Below are 25,376 nucleotides of genomic sequence, written 5' to 3' on the forward strand. Positions count from 1 at the left end.
CACCCTGGAAAGCTCTGGTCTTATTCTTCAAATAGAAAGGCAAATTGCTCATAGTTCCATCGACTTCAGAGGCCTCGACAATATCTCCAATAGAAACCTTTACTATCTACCTCGCATAGATGAATAGGCTGACCAACCGCGAGGAACGAGGTAGCCTTCAGGAATTGGACCTGAGATCTAAATATCACCAGTCGCGAGTATTGGAGAAGGATGTCCGAGGACAATCCTCCAAATTCGATGCGGACACTGCAAGTCCGTAGTGATACCCCTCGGATAGGACCAACCTGCTCGCAGTATTCATAGGATATGCCATTCTTACTAGGATTCATTAGTCATTGTCATTGTAAATGACTTACTTATCTACCCTCGTAGTAAGAAGGAAACCAAGGAGAACAGCTACAACAAACCGCAGAAGCAATACGATCAGAGAAGCTTTACCCAAAGTTCTCTAGATACGAGTTTTGGAATTGAGGAATCGAATTCCTAAGACATATCATTATCAATGTGGAAATCCTTAAGGACCCTTTCAATTGATCAAAACCGTTAAGAAACAGTCAGCACCAAAGGCGTCAGCAGGAATACGCCAAAATTTCGGGTCTCGTTGACCTACCGTCTTAGTTCCTTTAGAACTTCTCGTAAATTACAGAACCCCCTTACAACTTTGACCCTGAAGGGAGCAACCCTTGACTGGGAAGAGAAGCAAGAGGAGAGAAAACTTTAGAACTCCAAAATATGAGACCAAATTCCTCTGGAAGCCTCACTCTGGGAAGGCTTAGTACGCTTCAGAAAGCGTGGAAAGCCAAAACCCCAGATAATTATGCCTTTCGAGATTCTTGTAAGAATCAGCCCTGTAATCGCAACTTCAATCTACTCCCGCGAGCTTGGTAAAGTACATTCTACCCGACACGTCCCGAACATGCAGAAGTATCTATCCGACGAGACTCTTGTAATCCCCCTCGACGAGATCGAGTTCCACAAGAGCCTCACCTTCGTGGAAGAACCGTAGTGACCATGGACCGAGAGGTCAGGCGGACGAAGCAACACCGCTTCCCATTAGTGAAGGTTCGCTGGAATACTAACCAAGAACCTGGAGCACTTGGGAGCGCGAGAATCAGTCGATTAGGAAGTATCCCCACTTCTTGGCTCGATTGTTCACGCCTACTCCTTGCCTAAATTCAAATTTCGAGGCGAAATTCCCTCTAACGGGGGAGATGATGTGACAATCGTCAATTTCCGGTCAATACAAAGTCAACTGAAGTCGACAAGTCAAACCGTTCGACTCAATTTGCCCGTAGGTACTAGAGTCACGCTATGTAATTTCTAAACAACTCGCTATTCTAATGAGAGATCATAAATCGAAAAGTGTGTACATCTAGATCTCCTTAACCTAAGACTGTGGTACGTGGCGAGCCAAACCGACAAATCAATGTTTCATACTCATCGGGAGTGTGTAAGATCCTTAAACAAGGCTTAACAGGGTTTACGGACCTTGCATTGCGAAGCCGGACACTAAAAAAGGTCACAAATGAAACCTCTCTCAATCGTTTTCACTCTATCTCTCTTTATTTAGAAATCTCTCCAAGAATGTCAAATCTCTCCCAAATCTCTCTAAGTATGTGAAATCTCTCCCAAATATCTCTTTGTATGAGAAATCTCTCCAAGAATGTCAAATCTCTCCCAAATCTCTCTAAGTATGTGAAATCTCTCCCAAATATCTCTTTGTATGAGAAATCTCTCCAATAATGTCAAATCTCTCCCAAATCTCTCTAAGTATGCGAAATCTCTCCCAAATATCTCTTTGTATGAGAAATCTCTCCCAAATCTCTCTAAGTATGCGAAATCTCTCCCAAATATCTCTTTGTATGTGAAATCTCTCCAAGAATGTCAAATCTCTCCCAAATCTCTCTAAGTATGTGAATCTCTCCCAAATCTCTCTCAAAATCTCTCTCAACATTTTATAATCACTTGGGGCATCCCGACCCTCGAATTTGGCGAAAACAGCCCAAAAACGGAAGTCTACGCGAAAAACGGACTTAAGGAGCCGAAACTCCTCTTAGGAACCGAAACTCCTCTTAGGAACCGAAACCCCTCTCAAGGAACCGAAACCCTCTCAGGAACCGAAACCTCTTAGGAGACGAGACCCTCTCAACCGAAATGGACCGAGTGCTCTGTTTATTTCGGTCCTCTGATCATTCCCAAACCAAGCCTGACCTTCTGCTCTTCCCTTCTCACTTTCGGTCCGAGAGGACTACACCTTCGGTCTAAGGAGCTGACCTTCGGTCCGAGGGCTTGAGCTTCTGTCCGAGGAGCAAGCCTGCACAGCCGAACCCCTCCACTCTCGGTTCCTGTTCTACTCTCGGTTCCCATGCACAACCAAGCCTCACCTTCGGTTCTAAGCTCCTAAGGAGCCGAACCTTCGCATCCTCGGCCCAAATTTCGGAATTTAGAAGTTTTTGCCCGGTTTTCAATATTTTTAGCGTTTTGAGCCCGTTTTTCGAGATTTTAACGGGGGATTTTCACCCAAACTCGTATTTTAACATATAAGACCCTAAATAATCACAATTTAAACATATTTTTATGAAAATCTTTATTTAATAAATAAAATCTAGTGGGTGAATAATTGAGCTGGAGTGTTGACTTTGCTTTACCTTATGACACAAGCAACCACCCCCACACCTACTCTATGACCAGCCACACCTCCCCACCCTACCTAGGTCACTTCAATGTCCTTTCCACTCAATTATCAGCCCTCCCCACGTCCTTAGGGCTGGAACATTCATCCTCTATCCTCACATTTCTTTCATTTCCTCTCATTCTTCCATCAAGAACAAACTCCATTTTCTCTCAAATTCTCTCCCTCAAAGTCGAGATTAAAGGGATGATCATCAAGCTTTCTCTCATTTGTGGTAAGATTTATCACCTCTCTCATGATTAGTACATTTCCTTGTACTCAAATCATTGATTCTTACACAAATTTCCATCATAAATTGTGCTAGATTCTTGAATCTTCAAGCAATCTTCAAGTGTTCTTGAGTTGAACACTTATCATCTACAACACTCATCTTCTGAAACCACTAAAGGTGAGTTCATACCCCTACATTTTCATGTTTTCTCAAGTTTTTAGGGGGGGGGGGGGGGAATACAAGTTAAAACACCAAGAACATAACTAAACTTTCCTAACAGCCTTCATCAGAAACGTTCAACTCCATTCACGGACTGTTTTGTACAACTTAAACATTTTTGTTTTCAAAACTGTTTTAGGTGTAAGTAGTTCACGTTCTTAGCTGTAAAATGACTACTTGCACATCTCCATACGATTTTTATACAATTTATGGTGATTTTTACAAAACTGCATATCATTTCAAACACCAATCCGGACCAGTCTGTGATTATGGACTTTTTCACCCAAGTTGGAGGTCATTAAAAATCATGATAAAAATTATGAGTAAACTAGACACATTTTGGGAACTCTCAAAATTTACGGATTTAGTTTTCGACTTCGTATGAGTTTTCTAAGACTTTTCTAAAACAACACAGGAAGGTTAAATTTAGTTAACAACATATAACTTTCATAACACTTTGTATTATGTTGAGCAAAGTGTATAACAGTAAGATCTAAGTATTGAATGTGTTTCCTTGTTAGTTTATCATCATAAACTGAAACTTAGTCTTTCATGATAAGATTATTCATTCATTTAAAACACGTATATTAATCTATAATGAGCATAGTTTATGGATTCATAACACAAATGCGTTTTCATAAAAGAGTTCTTATACATTACAAACGTTTTGGATAAACTATAATAGGTATAGTTTATGTATCATTTACTTTTCAAACTTATTTATCAAAGGTTTTCAGTTTAGTTCACGTAAATTTGTTAATGAATAAATTTGTGAGTCATTCGCTTCGGGTTACTTCCAAAGTAACGAATTCAAAAAGTCCTGTAAATTGTAACCAGAATCTCTTGTAGGGAGAACGTGATAGTTGTGTATAGATCTATATTGGGCTTGACAAACCCACACCAGAGCTGCTTGCAACAGCTAGACCGGCAGGTCTGAGGTGACAAGTGTCATAACAGTTCCGACGCCTGAAGAACGTCGTATTACGAGGCCGTCTAAGTCAAGTATGGTTATGATAGCTCACATGTGGTATTAACAAATCATAAGATTTACGGGTTCTAACTTTAAATTAGCGAGTTATGTCGATTTAGCTCACTAAAATTTCTTTAAGTAAGGAAAAATACTTGTGAGTCTTCATATCAAAAAGGGTTTTATGTCGATTTAAAATCACTTTTTTTTATCAATAATTACAGATATTATGGTATATTTTCAGTCTTGGTATTTAAGACTACACATCATTCATTTCGGGATTTTTCTCAAATCAGAAAGGGTTTTACGCCAATTTAAAACCACATTTATATCCTTAAGTATGACAAATACTTGTTCATTTTCGGACCTGGCATTTAGGACCATATAACTTTTATAAGGAAAATATTGGATTTTCTTGGTAACATACATCTCTTTACAAAGATCGATTTTCAAACTCTTACTGTCAAAAGCTTATAAACTCACCAACCTTTGTGTTGACACTTTTCAAAACTACTTGTATTCTCAGGAATTCAGTGAAACAGGAAATCAACCACGTTTTGAGGATGGGACGATAAATCGTCAAACAGTTCATTTTGTATCATAATGTAATTGATTCGAATCATGTAAAAATATACTTTGGTGTAACTTTTTCAATTATATTTATGATGGTTGTATTTACTTTGAGCACTATTATACTCGTTGTTGTGATACTCTACATGAAGTCCTCCACCCCCGGACGTTTCCGCCATCCTTGGTTTGGAGGTGTGACAATCGAGGACTCCGTCCAGATTCTTTCATTAGAAATCGTTGTCTCTGCCTCGCATAGATGAATTGGTTGAGCAAACGCAAGGAAAGAATTACTTTCAGAAATGGATCTGAGATCCGAATATCACCAGTTCGAGTGTTAGGGAAGGATATCCGGAAGACTATCTTCCGAACTCGATGTGGACACTTCGAGTCCATAGTGATACCCTTCGAATACGACCAATACCCCCATAGCTTTCATGAGCTAAATGAGTAGGGTACGTCTTTCTTACTTGGATTAGTTCATCATTTCTCCATATAATGACTTACTTATTTACCCTTGTAGTAAGAAGGAACCTCTGGAAACATTACCCTCGGAGATACTTTTCGCAAAGTTCTCTGAACTCGAGTTTTGGAATTGAAGAGTCAAAATTTCCTAAGACACACTATTAGTGATGTGGAAATTCTTGAGTACTCTGGCAATTGATCCGAAACCGTTGGGAATTGGTCAGCACCAGAGACGCCGACAGACATTCGCCAAATTTTAGGTCTTACAGACCTACTGTCATAGTTCATTCAGAACTCCTCGCAAGTTACAGAAACTTGTACGACTTTTACCCGGTAAGGGGTGGCCCTTGATTGGGAAGTTAAAAAAGAAAAAGAAACCTTTGGAATTCCAAGTGAGAGGCCCAGTTCTTTGGGAAGTCTCACTCTGGGAATGGCTTAATACGCTTCGTAAAGGGTGGAAAGCTAAATCCAAGATAGATAGGACCTCCGAGATTCTTACCAGAATCGGTCCTGTACCTCACAAACTAGACCTACTCCGCGAACTCAGTAACGTACATTTACTCTTCGCATCTCGATCGTGAAACCATACCTTTCCGTTAGGACTTTAGTAAGTCCACTCGTCGAGATCCACGCCTTCGTGTTAGAACCGTAGTGACCCTCAACCGAGAGGTCAAGCGGACGAAGTAACGCCGTTGCCCATTAGTGAAGGTTCGTTGAGATACCAACCGAGAACCCGATTTCACTTAGGAGCGCTAGAACCAATCAATTAGGAAGTTTCCTCCTCATGACTCGATAATTCGTACCTACTTCCTTGCCTAAATTCTAATTTCGGGACGAAATTCCCTTCAACAGGGGGATGATGTGACAACCCGAAATTTCCATTCTGAACAAACCATATCAAGCCAATAGAAGTTAGAACAGCTACAGTGAAATTCCAGGCTTCGGGTATAAATTTGACAGTTTTTCAGGATTTACACTTAAGGAGATATCAGGAGAGTGGATGCACTAAGGTTTTGTGCAACACTGTTATTCCAATACTCTAGGTCATTAGAGTTCATTCTGGGAATAAAAATATTTTTAGCCAAAAATCTCAGGACTATATATAGAAATCTGAACCAAAATAATTCATTAGTTACATTTCCAATTAGAGAAAAGCCAAAATTCTCTTTCACGGATCTTCGGGTTTTTATCCCAAATTGTGAGTACTTCGATCTAGTTATATTACATAGCTTAGATTGTCTTTAGAAACATCAAAATTGAATCAAAACCCCAAGATTTGGGAGTTTACCGCCCAAGAACACTTGGGGAGTAAACTCCATTTTAAAGGCCAAAAGTGTCCCAATGTCCCTCAAAGCCTTGGAACTCAACCTAGGGACTACCATTGCATGTTTAGGACACCAAAATCAATTAGAATCAATGGGTGAAAGTGAGTTCATGGCCAAGGAGGTTCTTGGGCCGTGAACTCCATGTTAAAGTGCCAAAATGCCCTAAATGCCTTCATTTAGCCAAGAGACTAGCATAGCACATTACCTTGATGTGTCTAAGACCCAAAACAATCAAAATACCAACACCTAGGGGAGTTCACGGCCGCAAACACATGACCAAATGGTTCATGGTCCGAAAAACTCAAGTTATGGGTGTTTTGATGCCACAAACACTTCCTAAGGCTTAGGATTGAATTTAGACATGTACCCTAATGAGTTTAGGACTAGCTAACACACTTAGAACACCAAGAGTAAGGTGTTCACGGCCCAAAAGGTTCTAAGGCCGTGAACTCCATAAAATGGTGCCAAATGGTGCCATAAACTCTTCTAAAGCCTAGTTTAGTTCCTAGTTAATTTAGGGACTTGAAAACACCATAAACATCCTCCCAAGGGAGATTACGGCCGTAATCTCCAAGGGATATGGTCCTAGGGCCGTAAACTCCTCAAAGGAGTTAAAAGGAAGCCCAAACACTTGTTTAATACTTACAAATTCTTACATACAAATTAAGACACTAAAATACTTATGATCTCACCAACTTCGAAGTTGATACTCGCTTTCAAAATTACTTGTATCCTCAGGTCATCATAGACAGGTACCAATGCAAGGATTAGGGAAGATGGAGCTCGTTCAAGACTCATCTTTCATTTTGATTTATGCTTTAGTGTTTATCAAAATTTAACATAACACACTTGTATAATAATTATATTATTAATGCAATGGATGTTGTTGTTGTTGTTGTTTGTTTACTACTTTACACTGTTGTGATACTGTACATGACGTCCTACGCCCCAGAACGTTTCCGCCGTTCTTGGTTTTGGGGTGTGACAGCGGAGGAGGTCCGCGCTACGCCCGATGTCGTGGCTGGTGCTTTTCTTGTGAGTTTTGTACCTACTTTGGTGTTATTTGACTCGGGTGCGAGTCGGTCTTTTGTATCTTTGGCTTTCAGTCAGCACATCAGTATTAGTCGAGAGGCGTTAAGTCGACCTCTGAGAGTTTCCATAGCTGACGAGAGGGCGGTGTATGCCACCGAGGTGATCCGAGGGTGTGTACTCGAGATTTTCAGCATTGAGTTTCCGATTGATTTAGTTCCTATTGCGATGGGACATGTCTGTGTCATTGTGGGCATGGACTGGTTGAGAAAATTTAGAGCGGTTATCAACTACGAGAGACAGCTCGTGACCATACAAGACCCTAGTGTGGGAGTTCTTATGGTGTACGATGAGGGTACACGATATGGGTTTGTAGCATATGTGTTGGATACGAGGGTTGATTCAAGGAGGCTGAGGGTAGTTGATGAGGTTCCGATAGTGCGTGAGTTCCCGGACGATTTCCCGGAGGAGTTGCTAGGCGTGCCTCCTGAGAGGCAAGTAGAGTTTCATATCGATTTGGTTCCGGGGGCGGAACCTATCGCCACGGCGCCCTATCGCCTTGCACCTCCAGAGATGCAGGAGTTATCCTTGCAGCTTCCGGAGCTGCTGGGGAAGGGGTTTATTCAACCGAGCAGTTCACCGTGGGGAGCGCCTATCCTCTTTGTCAAGAAAAAAGATGGTTCATACCGGATGTGCATTGATTACCGGGAGTTGAAGAAGTTGATGGTCAAGAATCGTTACCCGTTGCCAAGGATCGATGATTTGTTCGATCAATTGCAGGGAGCATCTTGGTTCTCCAAGATTGACTTGAGGTCTTGATATCACCAGATGAGGGTGCGAGATAAGGATATCTAGAAGACAGCATTCAGGACTCGTTACGGACATTACAAGTTCGTGGTGATGCCTTTCGGGCTCACCAATGCACCGGCGGCATTCATGGATCTCATGAACAGAGTGTGCAGGCCGATGTTGGACCGCTCGGTGATCGTGTTCATCGACGATATATTGGTGTATTCGAAATCCAGAGAGCAGCATGAGGAGAATTTGAGGGAGATCCTTGGAGTTTTGAGATCGGAGAGGCTTTACGCCAAATTCTCCAAGTGTGATTTATGGTTACGAGAGGTCCAATTCCTTGGGCACCTCGTTAATCAGAATGGGATATTGGTCGATCCATCCAAGATTGAGGTAGTGATGAGTTGGGAGGTGCCGAGATCCCCCACCGAGATCAGGAGTTTCTTAGGATTGGCAGGCTATTACCGGAGATTTATCAGGGATTTCTCCAAGATCGTTGTGCCACTCACCAAGCTGACCCGAAAGGGTTTTGCTTTTACATGGGGCCCAGAGCAGTAGGCCTCCTTCGAGACACTTCGCCGGAGACTGTGTGAAACCCCGGTGTTAGCCCTTCGGGAGGGGTGGAGGACTTTGTGGTGTATTGTGACGCGTCGATATCAGGACCGGGAGCGTTGCTGATGCAGAGAGGGCATGTGATAGCATACGCATCGAGGCAGCTGAAGTCCCGTGAGATGAGGTATCCCACCCATGATCTGGAGTTGGGGGCAGTGGTGTTCGCCCTTAAGATCTGGCGTCACTATCTTTATGGGGTTCGGTGTACCATATACATGGACCATAAGAGCCTGAAGTATTTAATGGATCAGGCCAACCTGAACATGCGTCAGAGGAGATGGTTGGATGTGGTGAAGGATTACGATTGTGAGATCCTGTACAACCCGGGCAAGGCTAACGTTGTAGTCGATGCCCTGAGTCGTAGGGCGGAGGACGCCCCGATGCGAGATGTTTGTATGAGACTGACAGAAATGACCCCACTATTTGACGCCATTCGAGGGGCCCAGGCTGAGGTCGTGTGACCAGAGAACCGTAAGAAGGAGCGAGTTATCGGGCAGGTATCGGAATTTGTCACCGATAGTCGAGGGCTTATGACCTTTCAGGGTCGGATTTGGGTGCCGTTTGTGGGAGGAACACGTACCATCTTGATGGAGGAGGCACATAGATCGAAGTTTTCAATCCATCCCGGGGCCACTAAGATGTATTTGGACCTAAAGAAAGAGTATTGGTGGCCCTGTATGAAGAGGGATGTTGCATGGTTCGTTGAGAGGTGTTTGACCTGTCACAGGGTTAAGGCCGAGCACCAGAGACTACATGGTAAGTTGCAGCCGTTAGAGGTTCCCGAGTGGAAGTGGGAAAAGATTACCATGGATTTTATCACCAAATTGTCGAGGACTGCTAGGGGCGTCGATGCAATTTGGGTGATTGTGGACAGGTTGACGAAGAGCGCTCATTTCCTTGATATCAATGAGAGCTCTTCCGCTGAGAGGTTGGCAGAGTTGTACGTGAAAGAGGTGGTATCACGGCATGGAGTGCCGATCTCGTTTGTCGCAGATCGAGATGTGCGTTTCACTTCCAGGTTCTGGAAGAAGTTTCATGAGGATTTTGGTACGAGGCTGCATTTTAGCACCGCATACCACCCACAGACCGACGGGCAGAGCGAGCGGACGATTCAGACGCTCGAGGACATGCTTCAGGCATGTGTACTGGACTTCGGAGGGAGTTGGGACACATTTTTGCCTTTGGATGAGTTTTCCTATAACAACAGCGATCATTCAAGCATCGGTATGCCACCCTTTGAGCTGTTGTATGGGAGGAGGTGTTGGACTCCCATTTGTTGGGGTGAGGTCGGTCAGCGTGTGATGGGTAGTATAGAGATAGTACTTCAGACGACTAAGCAGATTCAGCAGGACCGACAGAGGTTACTGACGGCTTAGAGTCGTCAGAAGAGCTACACAGACAGGCGTCGCTCGGAGCTCGAGTTCCTAGTTGGTGACTTCGTACTCCTGAAGGTATCTCCTTGGAAAGGAGTGATCCGATTCAGGAAGAGAGGCAAGTTGGGGCCTCGGTATATTGGTCCTTTCAGGGTGACCGCCAGGGTGGGTAAGGTAGCGTACCGTTTGGAGCTACCTGCGGAGTTGAGTCAGATTCACGATACCTTCCATGTGTCTTAGCTGAGGAAGTGTATCGATGATGAGTCGGCAGTGGTTCCATTAGAGGACATTCAGGTGGATGCGAGCTTGAACTATGTTGAGAGGCCGATCGCGATTTGGGATAGAAGGATCAAGACTTTGAGAAACAAGGATGTGCCATTGGTTCAGGTCTAGTGGCAACATCAGAAGGGTTCCGAGATGACCTGGGAGCCGGAGTTGGAGATGCGTGAACAGTATCCAGAATTATTTGTGGAAAGAGACTTCGAGGGCAAAGTCTGATTCTAGTGGGGAAGAATTGTAACATCCGGATTTCCAGGTACATTAATTACTCATTTATTTTTGGAGATTTAGGGAGGGACTCGACGAGTTGACGCTTAGACTCGTTGAGTAGTGTCGTGATTTTCCATCCGGGTTAATAACCGGACTCGGCGAGTCGACTAGTGGACTCGGCGAGTCCATGTTGTTTAATGAAACCCTAATCCCTAGGGTTTGAGGCCTATTTAAAGGGGCTTATAGCCACCAATTGCGGCTATCAGACCCCTGAGTGAAACCCTAAGCGATCTAGAGCGTTTGTGAGGGAGGAGAGGCCATTTTTGATCTTTGTGTGGGTGTTTTTGCAAGAAGAAGGTGACCAAGGCAAGAGGAAGCTGAAGAAGGTGCTATTTTGTGGATTTCAGATCCTAAGAACTTCATATTGAGGTATATATTCGATCCTTCTTCAGTTTTGGGTGTTAATCCTTGAGAGTTAGGGTTTCTAGCCCATTTAGAGTGTGATTATTAGTGTAATTGGTCCCTTCTTGTGTTGAGGCTGCGGATCTGGATCCAAAGAGGTCCAGAGACCTAAGCCCCTTGATCTTTATAGGGTGTCATGTGATAATATGAGCTTAGGGTGGCATATTGAGGCCATTTCTTCAAATAGAGCCATTGGGTCTTTGCATGGGCATCAAGATCCAAACTTTACGTGTTTATATTGCTTAAGGAGGCCAGATCTATGAGTTAGAGGAACGGATCTAACCTCAGGAGGTCATTTGAGCTCGAGAATGGCATGAACTCGCCGAGTACCAAGAGCAGACTCGGCGAGTAAGGTTAGGGTTTCCCCATAGTTCACTCAGTGAGTACTTGCCGAGTTGGGGGAATGACTCAGTGAGTCAGAGGGAATTAGAGGGCTAGAGTTCAAGGTGGAACTCGCCGAGTTCATAATGGGACTCGGCAAGTTGAGTCGGGGTGGCCCCGCGATTCATGCCAGGTGTAACCCGTCGAGCAGGGGAAAGACTCGACGTGTCATGCGATACTAGAGGGATAGTGGACACGCGTAGACTCGCCGAGTCACCCAAGTGCACTCGGCGAGTCGAGGGACGGGACCAACAACAGAGGAAATAGAAAGGGAGCTTTCCTTTTTTCTTTCTTCCTTTGGAAATAGGGGAGTGACCTCAAGTGTACTCCAAAATACTAAGATTAAGCTACAGTTGGATGTCGCGTCCCCCGCGAAGCTTTTGAAGATCCGGGAACTTCTGCAGGACCTCCAAAGCAGACCGGTTCCTGCTTTCCAAGCGAGAGATGCTTTATTGAAAGCTCTCGCCCGACGGGAGAGGGACCAGACGCGTGATCCATGAGGTTGGCCGCCCAGCAACAAAGAATGGGCCCTGTTTTTTTATTACTATATGTTCCATTAGTAACATTTCTTTGTAGCGTCATTGTGTATTTTAGTTGTGTTTAGTCTTTCCCGGTTAGAAATCATATAGGAATTTTTTAGAAATGGATTTATTTGATTGATTCATCAATAGTGTTCGGCCAGAATCCCTTTTTGACTCTGGACCATGGATTCTACTATTATTAGTGAGCAATACAATAATGGAATATTTCTAGCATAAAGATAAGGGACATAATTGACATGGATATAGTAAGTCTCGCTTGGGCTGCTTTAATGGTAGTCTTTACATTTTCCCTTTCACTCGTAGTATGGGGAAGAAGTGGACTTTAGAAGGACTACTAATTTAGTTTAGGAATGAAATGGTATCAATTGTTTTATAGATCGTTCTGCAACACATTTTTTATTTTTTATTTGAATTGAAATAATTTTCAAATCAAAATTTATGCATTTCGAAATTCCATTGGATTCTAGTGGAAAGTTTGACCGTTGACTTTGTTGACTTTGAGGGTTTGCTCAACAATGGGGTCTTTGTGTCAAGAGAGGGTTGAGTCTAGTCTCGAGAGTTATATTTATGAGAGTATTTTACTTTATGTGATTAGGCGGAGGCTAGACCATATTTCCACCGAGTCGTAGATTTACCGAGACATCTGAGGTGAGTCTTCTCACTATACTTACCTAGAGTGGTAACAGAGTTATGTGCTAGTATACTATTGAGTTATGTGCCAGTGTATTTGCATGCTATTTATGTGTGTTATTGTGATATGTGATATGCATGATTCAGAGTTTCCAGAGATAGGACCAATGGGTCCATAGAGTTAGGGATAGAGAGCCCACAGAGAGTTGGGACTGGAGGGTCCCACTGAGACACACTGACCAGAGGGTCAGCAGAGCTATAGCCTTGAGTGGCTAATATGTGTTAGAGTGGTATTTTGGGGAACTCACTAAGCTTTATGCTTACAGTGTTATGTGTTATGTGTTTCAGGTACCAGTGATGATCGCGGGAAGGCGCCGGCATGATTCGTACACACAGATGGGATTTTATGTATTTCGATCTTGGGAAATGTTTTGTGGAACAAAGATATGATACAATGAGATTTTATTAATAAATGTGTATGGGAAATGTGTTTTGAAAATGTGAAAAAAAAATTAATTTTGACGGTGTTACAGAGCCAATGCAGAGGGGATACAATTTTGAGTTGCGCGCCAAAAGAAGCAAGATACCTTTATAACAACTTGATTAAGCCACACGAAAGAGCAACCATCCGAATCGCTTTTATGGGAATCCAGTCGACGTCTACATGCTACAACAGAGAAGTACCCATTTGCATCTAACCCACAAGTCCACGAGTCTCTGTTTGAGTTTAATTAGATGGATGGACTCAAGGATATGCGTCAGTTGGTTAAGTTGTCTTGGTTGAGGTTGACTAGACCAAGACCACGAAAACCCACCATCATATATTCTATCAGAAATCTTACATCTCTTTTGTGATCCCACTTTATATAAGTAAGGAAATGCGAGTTTCAATGGACTAGAATTATCTTTGTGTCGTTTCTTCTTCTTTTATTTTTAGGTTCCAAAATTCAAAGTATGATAATACAGACAAGCTTCTATCGAGACAAACAGAGTAGACACCTGATTTAGGAAGATATGGAAGAGATGATAAATCACTTTATCGGAAAAGATAATAACAAGTTCTTATTCCTCATTAAACACATGGCACATAGAGTTCTACCCAACCACCTGTTTCTTCACTCTTATCACCATCAAATGCCCCTGATTAAACGTACAACATGCCATTGATTAACTCTATGGCCAATGTTCTTCATTTTTCCACCATGACCAGCACCAACAATTCTTTAGCCCCAAAACTAATTCTGGCAATTTAGTTTCAAATTTACCTTGTATGGGTTCGAATTGTCACCTATAACACTATCGTTTCTGATGCAATTTTGTCGAACCATGTCATCAAAGAGCGTATCTCAGCAATTCTTGATATGATATCACCATTCTAACATTTCCTTTTTGTGTTTTGATCTTTACATACATGTGTATCCAAGAGTAGAACAACAATACCACCCTTTCCAGTCGTTTTTTGTTTGGCAAATTGATAAAGTAATTCAATCCCTTATTAGTTGAGGATGGTATGGTGTTGCAACCCTATGACGTACACCATATTTTTGTAGTATTTTACCAAGTTGCTCATTTGCAAAGCGGGTTCCCCAATCACTTATTAGTGCCTTTGGTACATCGAAACGAGATAACAATCTTTTTAAGAACTTGACCACTACTCGAGCATCGTTTGTAGGTAAGGCTTGTACTTCTTCCCATTTTGATACATAATCGACCACCACTAAAATGTATTTATTTCCTAGGGAAACCGGAAATGGACCCATAAAATCGATACCCCAAATATAGAATACTTCACAAACTTGGATGCCATTTTCGGCATATCGTTTTGGGAATAAATTTTGCCCGATCTTTGGCATGAATCACATTCTTTGAAATATTTTGTAGTGTCCTTGAAAATCGTGGGCCAATAAAATCATGAATCAAATATCTTTTTATCCGTGTATTGCGCTCCATAATGTCCTCCAGTGGGTCCGCTATGACAATGCATAAGAATTTCTATACTTTCCCTCCCGAATACACATCTTCTAAATGTTCCATCCACGCAACTTCTATAAAGATAAGGTTCATCCAAAAAATAGTATTTGACTTCCGAAAACAATTTCTTCTTGTGTTGATGGGTTAAACCTTTTGGGAGTTACCCACTAGCTAAATAGTTGGCAATATCTGTATACCATGTTTCTTCCCTCGCTATGAACATCAGATATTCTTAGGCAAAGTCATCTCCAATTTCATTTTCTTGAAAATCTTCATTCTTCGGGTTTTCCAATCTCAAGAGGTGATCGGCCGCCACATTTTCCTTACCCTTTTTATCCCTAATCTCGATGTCAAATTCTTCCAAGGGGAGTACCCATCAAATCAACCTTGGATTTTCATCCTGCTTAGTGAATAGATACTTAAGAGTAGAATGGTCCGTAAAAATAATGGTTTGGAAAATACTAGATAAGGGCGGAATTTATCAAACGCATAAACAATGGTCAAAAGTTTTTTTTCAGTGGTGGTGTAATTTTCTTGGGCCAGGTATAGTGTTTTGTTTGCGTAGTATATGGGTTGAAAGTGCGTATCAACCATTTTTCAAGGATTGCACCTATAGAAAAATCACTAGCATCGCACATGATCTCAAATGGGAGGTTCCAATTTAGGGAAACCATGATTAGGGTATTGGTCAATTTTTCTTTTAATGTTTCAAAAGCTTCAAGACATTCTTTAGAAAAATTGTATGTGGTGTCTTTTAAAATAAGCTGAGTTGATGGTCTAGTTATTTTTAAAAAATCTTTTATGGACCGACGGTAAAATCCTGCATGGCCTATAAAACTCCTAACCCCTTTTACATTTGTTGGAGATGGTAATTTAGCTATGGTGTCGACCTTTGCACGATCCACCTCTATCCCCGATTTGGAAATCTTATGGCCCAACACTATTCCTTCTTTCACCATGAAATGGCACTTTTCCCAATTCAATACCAAGTTGGTCTTTTCACACCTAGCAAGCATCAAATCAAGGTTAGACAAACAATCATCGAAAGAAGACCCAAAATCAGAAAAATAGTCCATGAAAACTTCCAGGAACTTCTCGACCTAGAAAGCATCAAATCAAGGTTAGACAAACAATCATCGAAAGAAGACCCAAAATCAGAAAAATAGTCCATGAAAACTTCCAGGAACTTCTCGACCATATCATGGAAAATGGCCATCATACATCTTTGGAAAGTGACTATTGCGTTGCATAATCCGAATGGTATCCATCGATAAGCGAACGTCCCGCTAGGACAAGTGAATGTGGTTTTCTCTTGGTCTTTAGGATCAATAGGAATTTGAAAATATCCTGAAAAACCATTTATAAAACAGTAATAAAGATGATCGGATAATCGTTCTAGCATTTGATCAATAAAGGGAAAGGGAAAGTGGTCCTTGCAAGTGGAATGGTTTAACTTGAGATAATCGATGCACACTCGCCAATCATATATGGTTCTTATAGGAATTAGCTCTTTCTTTTCGTTCGTGACCACCGTGATTCCTTCTTTCTTTGGTATCACATGCACCGGACTCATCCATTGGCTATCCGAGATAGAGTAACTGATTCTGGCATCCAAAAGATTTATGACCTCCTTCATGACCACTTCTTGCATTTTCAGGTTTAGCCTTTTTTGATGTTACACTACAGGTTTAGCTCCCTCTTCCAAATTAATGTTATGTGAACAATAAGAGGGACTAATTCCCTTAATATTTATGATTTTCCAAGAAATGCGTCACACCCCCAAACCAGGATAGCGGAAACGTCCGAGGGTGGATGACTTTCATGTATTGTATCATAACATAATGAATAATAGTGATCAAAGCAAATACAACCATCATAAATATAATTGAAAAGGTTACATTATTGAAAGAGTTTCATGTTACAAAATCAATTACAATATGATTGTCTGACGGCTTAGCGTCCCATCCTCAAAAGCTTGTAGTTACCTATTTTAGTGATTTTCGGAGAATACAAGTAGTTTTGAAAAGGTTTAACAATTAAGTTGGTGAGTTCATAAGAGTTTGTATGAAGAATTGTAAGCCTTTCCTTGCAAAATGATAGTGTTCGTTTCTAGAAAATCCAATATTTTCCTTAAAAATGATTTGTAGTCTTAGAAACCCTAAGACCGAAATGTACAAGTATTTTCATACTTAAAATAGTAATATGCAATTTTAATTTATATAAAATCATTTGAATGTATGTTTCCCCGTAAACTAAATATATCGTTGTTTCCCCGTGTGAGTTATTATGACTGTGATAAAGACATACATGGTCTGTTACGACGTTCTTCAAGCGTCAGAATGTTAGACATTTGTCACCCAGACCTGTCGATCTAGCTGTTGCAAGCAGCTTAGTTGCAGGATTGTCAGTCCCGTATAGATCTATACACAAGTATCATGCCCTCTTACGGAAGATTCTGGTTGTAATACAGGACTTTTGTAGGTACACTGATAGGTACGATGAAGACTTTGGCTCACAAAATGTAATTCGACGAGATTACGTTTTGTTGTAATGAAAACCTTTGTATGTGTAATTATCACTTTTTCATGATAATAAAATAGTATTATATATATATATATATATATGTTAATATAATTATTCACTTTGCTGAACATGTTACAATAGTGTTAATGATCCATAAACTACACTTATATAGTTTATATATATATATATATATATATATATATATATATATATATATATATATATATATATAATTATTCACTTTGCTGAACATGTTACAATAGTGTTAATGATCCATAAACTACACTTATATAGTTTATTATAATATTTGATTTTTGTACCTATATATATATATATATATATATATATATATATATATATATATATATATATATATAGGCTAACATGCTTAGATATTCATAAATAACAAGTATTTTACATCTAGCACAAATAAGTGAGTCCTTAGTATCAAAATGTTCATTTTTCTAGTTTTTGACTTTTAATGTCACAAACGGCAAATAGTGAAATATAGTCATGAAAAGCTTATTTTTACCTTTTTGTGATTTTTAGGTCAAGTTAACTTTATATGTTTTAAACAACATGTTTTTGGTTAAATCCCACGAAAATGGTGTCATAACCTAGTTTCAAGACAACATATTTTAGGTCAAGTTAACTTTATATCTTTTTGTAAAACTAAATCTTTGGTATTTTTGACTAGTTTCAAGACATATGTCCAAAATAACATATTTTGGTTTATATCCCCCAAAAATGGTGTAATAACTTGGTTATAACCATTTTTGCTAGAATAAACATATTATGCTAATAAAAACCCTAGTTTTTATAGTTTTGTGTTTATGACTATTTGAAAAAAAAATCTAGCATGTTTATACTTGTTTTTCGTAGATTTGTATTTTAAACCAACTTTTGCATCTAAATGTTCATAAAGCTTGGTAATAACATCATTTCATGTATTTAGCACTTTTACACAACATGTAAGTAAGTATGCATAACAACTTGTATATTTTTAAGAGTTTACTTGTATATTTTTACAAGTTTACTTGTATTCTCCCCTAAAACATAGAAATCTTGAAAATGAAAGGGTATGAACTCACCTTATGTGTGTTTTCTTGATTAATGAAAGGTTGTAGATGGAAAGTTTCAAGTCAATAGCATTTGAAGAACACTTTGAAGATTTGAAGATCCTATGAATAGTATGATAATGTGTGTAAATAGATTGAAACTAGTATGTATGTGTGTAGAATCACTAGAAGATGAAGGAAGTACTTACCAAAAACTCAAGAACAACTTGGAAGATTTTTGCTAGAGGGAATGAGAGCTTAAATTTGGAGAAGAAGTTGAAAAATGAAGAAGAAATGAAAGGAATGAGGCCTTTCGGCTGAAGTGTGGTGGATTTAACGTGTTGCGCATGAGGGGACCAACTTGTCTCATTTTAGGGTTCTTAACCATAAAAGTAAACTAGTCCATTTTTTATAAAGTTGGCATCTTTTTTTATAAAAGAGTGATATTTTTATAAAAGTACGGTAAAGTAATGTATAATTACTTAATTTGAATCGTAAAAATTCAACTTATTATAAAAGTATCAATATCATCAAAGATACTAGCACATTATGTTATAAATATTATTTATACCAAAATAATATATACTTGAATTATCAAGTTTCACGTTGATAACCCTAATTAGGGTTTATATTTGATAAATGGCAATTTCAGAGAGATTCTTTGTCTTATGATTGTAGATTGTAGATTGGGAACATTAGGAAACATAGTGCTTATCCTAAAATCCTAATACTAGTCGAGTTGACTTGGTTGACTTGTTGACTTTGTTTGACCCAAAATTGACAGTTGTCACAAAATGGCGTTTTTGAATTTCTTGAGCACTTCAACTAGGCTTTCCTTCTCCCTTGTTGTGAGATCTGTTGCTATGATGACTAGCTTTTGTTCATTTTCTTCCAAAATGGCGTACTCCAAATGTTCGGGTAGGGCTTTCAATTCAATTTTTTCCTTCTGTGGATTGACCATGGCATTGTCATCTACTCGACACGTCGTGGTGTATCCATTAGAGCGACCGATCATGGGTTTTCATATTGCCATGGCGTGGTATCGTAACCACGTTGTGGTATGTCTTCAGAATCCTTCATCAAGTCTTTGTACTCACTCTCCTCAAGCAATTTTTCTGGTTCTTTTAAATTTTATTTAGCATCAAAATCTTTTTCTTTTAGAACCATGTATCCTTCAGCTTCATTCTCTTTCAATCCCGCTAGTTCTTTCTCCAAAATTTCCTCTAAAACATCCACCGAAAAGGCCATATCATCACTTATCCTTGAATTTTTCATTTCTATGTTAACTCCGAAAGTGATGGCATCTATTCCAACTCGAAGAGTGAGTTTGGACTCTCTTATTCCTACTAAAGCTCAGGCGGTGCTCAAAAAGGGCCTTCCAAGGATAATTGGAACATGGTTGTCTTCCTCCATATCTTGAACAATAAAATTTGCAGGAAAGACAAACTTGTCAATTTTAACCAGTAATTCTTCACAAATTCCTCTTGGAAATGTCACTTTGTTTGCTAAGTGAATGGCCATGCGAATCGGTCTATGTTCTAGAATATCAAGCTTCTTGAAAAGCAAATATGGCATTTACTTAATACTTGCTCCCAAGTCGACTAGAGCGTAACTTGTGGCTAAATTTCTGAGTTGACATGGAAGTGTTAATTTTCATGGATCACTCATATTCTTTGGCGACATAATCAACATAGCAGCTGAGCAAGCCTCTTTCAATATAACTTTAGACACCTCCCCCATCTTTTTTTGGTTGGTGCAAAGATCCTTTAGAAATTTTGCGTATTTTGGCATTTAAGCTAAGGCTTCAATGAATGAGATGTTGATCTGAAGGGATTTAATGTGTTCTAGGAACTTCTGGTAATCTTTGGCCTATCTATATTGCTTTGCTCGACTTGGAAATGGCATCGGTGGTTGATATGATTTAACGGGTACCTTCTTTTTGTTTTTAGCAAAAGACCATGTCGTGGTCTCTTCACCACGTCGTGGTGAACGTTCAGTGATTTTCTTGACTTGTTTCTTCTATTTCCTTGGCAACATCCGGATTCTTGCTAGTGATAGAAGTCAAATGGGTAACAATTTTTCCACTCCTTGTTTTTATAGCCTAGATATGGACTCCTCTTGGGTTTTGTTCGGTGTTGCCCAGAAGTGTACCCGGTAATCTTTCATTGAATTGCTTCGAGAGTTGCTCGATTTGTTTCTCCATATTCAATATTACGGCTTGCTAACTTCTAAGTACTACATCGGTATCATCATGAAAAGCTTTTCTCAGATGCGGAAGCAAAGGGAGCAAGCATTACTTCGAAATCAAGTTTCTTCTCGGGATCTTATTCCTCTTTTTGATAGAAGCCTCTTCCTTTTTGTTCATCTTTTCTTCTTTGGCTTTCTTGTATTCATCATAAGGTAACCATTTCTTTTTGGGCTTCCTCCAGTCTTCTTCATAGTGTCACCGCTTAAGTAGCAAGCTTGGACCTTTCGGTTGCCATTTTCATCAAGATCACAGTCCTTAGTTAAATGCGGACCATTACAATTTTCACACTCCATGCCTATTTCATTTATGGTTTGATCCATTTTGTCATTCTTTGATCCATGTTTTCCAACTTTGCCATAACTGTTTCCATGTCATTTGAAGTTACATTCAATATTCCCCTGGCTATGACTTGTTGAGGGTTGTGGTATGCTCTTGAGTGTTTGGAGAATTCTTCGATTAGCTCCATGATTATGGTTGGCCCTTTCTTGGTAAGTGGCCCTTAAGAATCAAGTAGTTTCCTAATTGTCACGTTTACCCCATCATAGAAGATTGATACTTCTTGTTGCACATTTAGATCGTTTTGGGGGATAGTTTCTGAGTAATCCCTTAAAGCGCTCCCATTCCTCATACAATGATTCCCCTACGTATTGCTCGAAATTACCGATAGCCTTCTTTAATTTTTTGAAACCTTCGATGGTGGGAAAAAATTTTGTATGAATTCTTCACCCATTTTTCCCATGTTGTTATTGTTCCCAGTGGGAGTGCTTTTAGCCACTCTTTCTCCGCACCCTTAAGAGCAATAGGGAGCATTCTTAGTAACATCGTCTTGCGTGGTATGTTGGGAATATTAAAGTAGTCGGCGATATCATTGAACTTGTCAATGTGCTTTTAAGCGTCCTCGTGATGCTTCCTATAGAATGGTATGTCTTTCAATTGAGCAAGAATGTGTCCTTTTAACTCGAAGCTAGATGTCTTGGGCATTTGGGTTGCACAAGACCCGGTCCATTGTCATCATGCATCCGCCTCTTATACACCTCTATTGTCATGTATGCAATGTCTACCATGTTGTTTTTGGGCTCGTCTTCGGGTTCGCTTTCTCCAACTTCCTTTTTGTTTGAAGTCTTCTCAAAGCTTTCAAAATGCTTGTCTTCTTGCTTTTTGCTTGATTCTCCAATGAGTTTGCCTTTCTTTTTATGGAATGCTGACTCCAGATCTTCAAACGGTGGTGTCAATGGAAAATTTGGTTTGCGGGTCATATACCAGCTGCAATAAATTAGAAAATAAAACGTAAAAAAAAAAGAACAAAAACGGAAAACAATCTGAATGTTCACCATGTCGTGGTTGAGTCGAACCACATCATGGTGAGCTGTAAAAGTCAGTAAAAAAAATGAAACTGATAACTTTGTATGGAATAAATTCAAAACAAAAGGTTGATAACAAATAACAAAAAATAAACTAACTAATTATTGAAACCGCTCCCCGACAACGGCGCCAAAAACTTTATACCTAGTTTTGTATACTAGTTTAAACCAACTAATTTAACTAACTATTACGCTTAAGGCAGTGTACCTAATCAAAAATAGAGTAGCATAAATAGTCGAGTATCGACCACAGAGAACAGAATTATTAGCTAATGAAATCTACTAAAGTTACCTAAATAATGATTAATTAAAAAATGGGGTTTTCTCTAGTTTTTTAAGACTATAAACTTAAACATTCAATTGACTCTTAAAAAGAAAACAATTATAAACTCTAGAAAACAGTTAAAAACACAAGAAAAACTAGGAAACAAGAAACGATTTTTACCAAGATAATTAAGAGACTTTCGTTTAGATTCGGTGTACTTGGTTTTATTGTTGATTTAATGGAAGTGCAATGGATTAATGCATTTTTGATTTCCAATTCATAAGGTTACTAGATTGATGTTCACTAACCTAATCATTTAGAAAATAAGTTCATTCATACGGTGATCAGACGGATAAACTAACAAATTTAATAGTGTTGGGTTCGAGTTATGTGAGACTTGTAATGGACTGATCTATTTGGTTAATTAAATCAATACAATATATGATTGGTCTTCATATATTAGCTCCTACATTCACTTACCCAATTTTATATTTAACCCTAGGTTTTTTTGGTCAAAACACTAGTTTTACAATTTTGGCAATCACAAGATCATAAGATTCAAGCCAATTAAGAATGATAAGTCATGTAGACATGATTAAACTCAGCAATAAATAGAAGATTAGTTATCATAAAGATAGATAGGTTCTTTAATAAGCTAGCATAACAAATAATCAACTTAGCATAATCCAATCCATAAATTCAACTCATAAGTCACAAGTAATCTAGTCTACATGAAATTTAGGGTATTTAGCCCATAACTTCAGCAAACAAACATGTAAAAACAAGATTCACTTTGAAAGTCCTGATCAAATCAAAGTAAAACAAGTAGATAGGAGTAATTTTTCCTTAGATCTCCTCAAAATCAAGCTAGTAATCGAATTCTGAACTTCTCAGCCTTCAAGGTACATCTCTAGTCTCTAGAAATCGATCTATTTATAATTTTCCGAAAATCGGTGCACCACAACGCGGTAAATGGCCATTGGTGGAACCGTGTTTGGTGCAAAAATTGTTTATCCGGAAAGCAATAATATCATTGGGTTTCTTCACTTTACCACGGCGTGGAGAGGATCAACACACTGTGGTTCTTCAATTTTTCTTCTTCTTTGTGCCTTAGTCCAAATTCCTAGCTTTCAGCTTCCAATTTGTTTCCTTTTCGATCCAAGCATGTCTTTTACTACTACAACACAAAACATAACAACTTAAGCATCTTTTGTCCTAATAAAAAGAATAACTTTGGTCCTAAAAATGTGAATTGGGGGACCCACCTCAAGTTTCATCAAGCACCTCAATGTAAGGTGTGATAAAAAAAACCTATCTGATTATCTACTCTAGACCCCTAGAAAAATTATGACTTATCTAAAAAAGGTGGTGAGAATCTAACTATGCAAGGCTTGAGCGAGAATCGGGAGAACAAAGGGGTATCCCCCTACCCCAAGCTAAGATGTGATTCTTCCATGTCTTCAAAGTACCTTACTAGGCTAATATTTGATTACACACATCATCCTGACTGACCACTTCCATCCATATCTAGACCCAATTATGACACTTGCATCTGAACCCCACACAAATAGTCTCAAAGTGGTATGTGAGGCTCAATGTGTGTCCCATTTGTCCAAAAAAGAAATTCCACATCAAGAGCCAAGACCAATCTATTATTCAATAAATATGAATCAATGTTATGGTACTTGTAGGGTTGAGAAAAAAAAGAGACAAAAATATGCATGAAGACCTAGAATGCAACTAAAAAGTATGAATAAAAGAAAATACAAAAATAAAATATGCAATATTTTTGAAATTTTTATGTAAATTTTAAAATAGCCTAAATGCAACTAGATACAAACTAAATTCAAACAAAATAAAGAATAAAAATACTTCACCCCAAGCTTAAAATTAAGCATTGCCCCCAGTAACTGCACCAAAACTTGGTGGGATGTCAAGTCCACCAAGAAAATTACATCACTTTGCTTGCAAATAAAGCATAATATAGTAATAAAATAATAGGACTGGTCCACGGGTAAATGGTTGTATACAATCACCAATGCAATCCAATTAAACAAGTGAAATAAAACTATTTAACTAAAATAAAACTAAAAGGAGGAGGGAGTTCTAATTTCTTTGAAAACTAAAAGAGTTGAAGAATCAAAGCTTGCAATTAAGCAAGATGGTGAGATGCACAAATATTGGAGAAAGTTGGTCAACAAAGGAAATTTAACACAATGAACATTTGTATATTTATCGTTAGGATTCAATATGTAAGTTTATTGTAACGACCATAAAATTCCAACCAATTTAAACTTTTCAAAAACAACTCGATTTCATAAAATTATTACAAAAAGGTTTTCAATACAATTATTTCAGAGTATTCCCAGAATCACATCACATAACATAATCATGAGGAGCGGTACGATCACGCCTTTGCCTTGCCACGGTCTCCTGAAGAACCAGAAAAACATTAAACCACAACTGTAAGCCCGAAAGCTTAGTGAGATATCCCCAAAATACCAACCACATACACCATACACGAATAACATGCCATATCATAAAAGAACACAGAACAGCCATGCACTTTGGGTCTACTGTGTGGCTGGTCCGCCGCACTGACTAACAGTCCACCTGGTCCACCCTCCAAGTCTATCCATATACATCGAATCTACAATGTGATTGGTCCGCCCGCACCGGGCCTTCAATCCACCTGGTCCACTCTCTGAGTCTACAGTATGACTGGTCCGCCCGCACCGGGCCTTCAGTCGGTCTGGTCCACTCTCCGAGCCTCGGCACGTCTGGTCCGCCCTCTTGGGGCCTACCTCCTATCCGTACCGCTTGTTGGGCCTTCGGGATAACCGGTCCGCCCTGGGTATGTTGGCCTGCAGCACAAAGCAGGTCCCGCCTCAACCCAACCCCAGTCCAACAACCATGTGCACGTAAACATTCAATAATATAGCATATCACATCCAATCAAACCGATCTAACAGATCACATAGAATAACATCATCCTAACCAGGATACCGACCTAACCGGTCACTAGCATAGCATCATCCTATATACCAGGATACTGACCTTAACCAGGTCTCTAACATATACCATCCTAACTACCAGGATGCAACACAACAAACAAAACATAACAACGATACCCGGATCACAATCCGATAAAAGGGTCGGCCTTGGTGCCGTAGACCCTGTCGATATAGTGAGGA

The sequence above is a fragment of the Lactuca serriola genome, chromosome 4, assembly GCF_051521515.1.
Source record: "Lactuca serriola cultivar US96UC23 chromosome 4, Lser_US96UC23_V15, whole genome shotgun sequence".
NCBI classification, from domain to species: domain Eukaryota; kingdom Viridiplantae; phylum Streptophyta; class Magnoliopsida; order Asterales; family Asteraceae; genus Lactuca; species Lactuca serriola.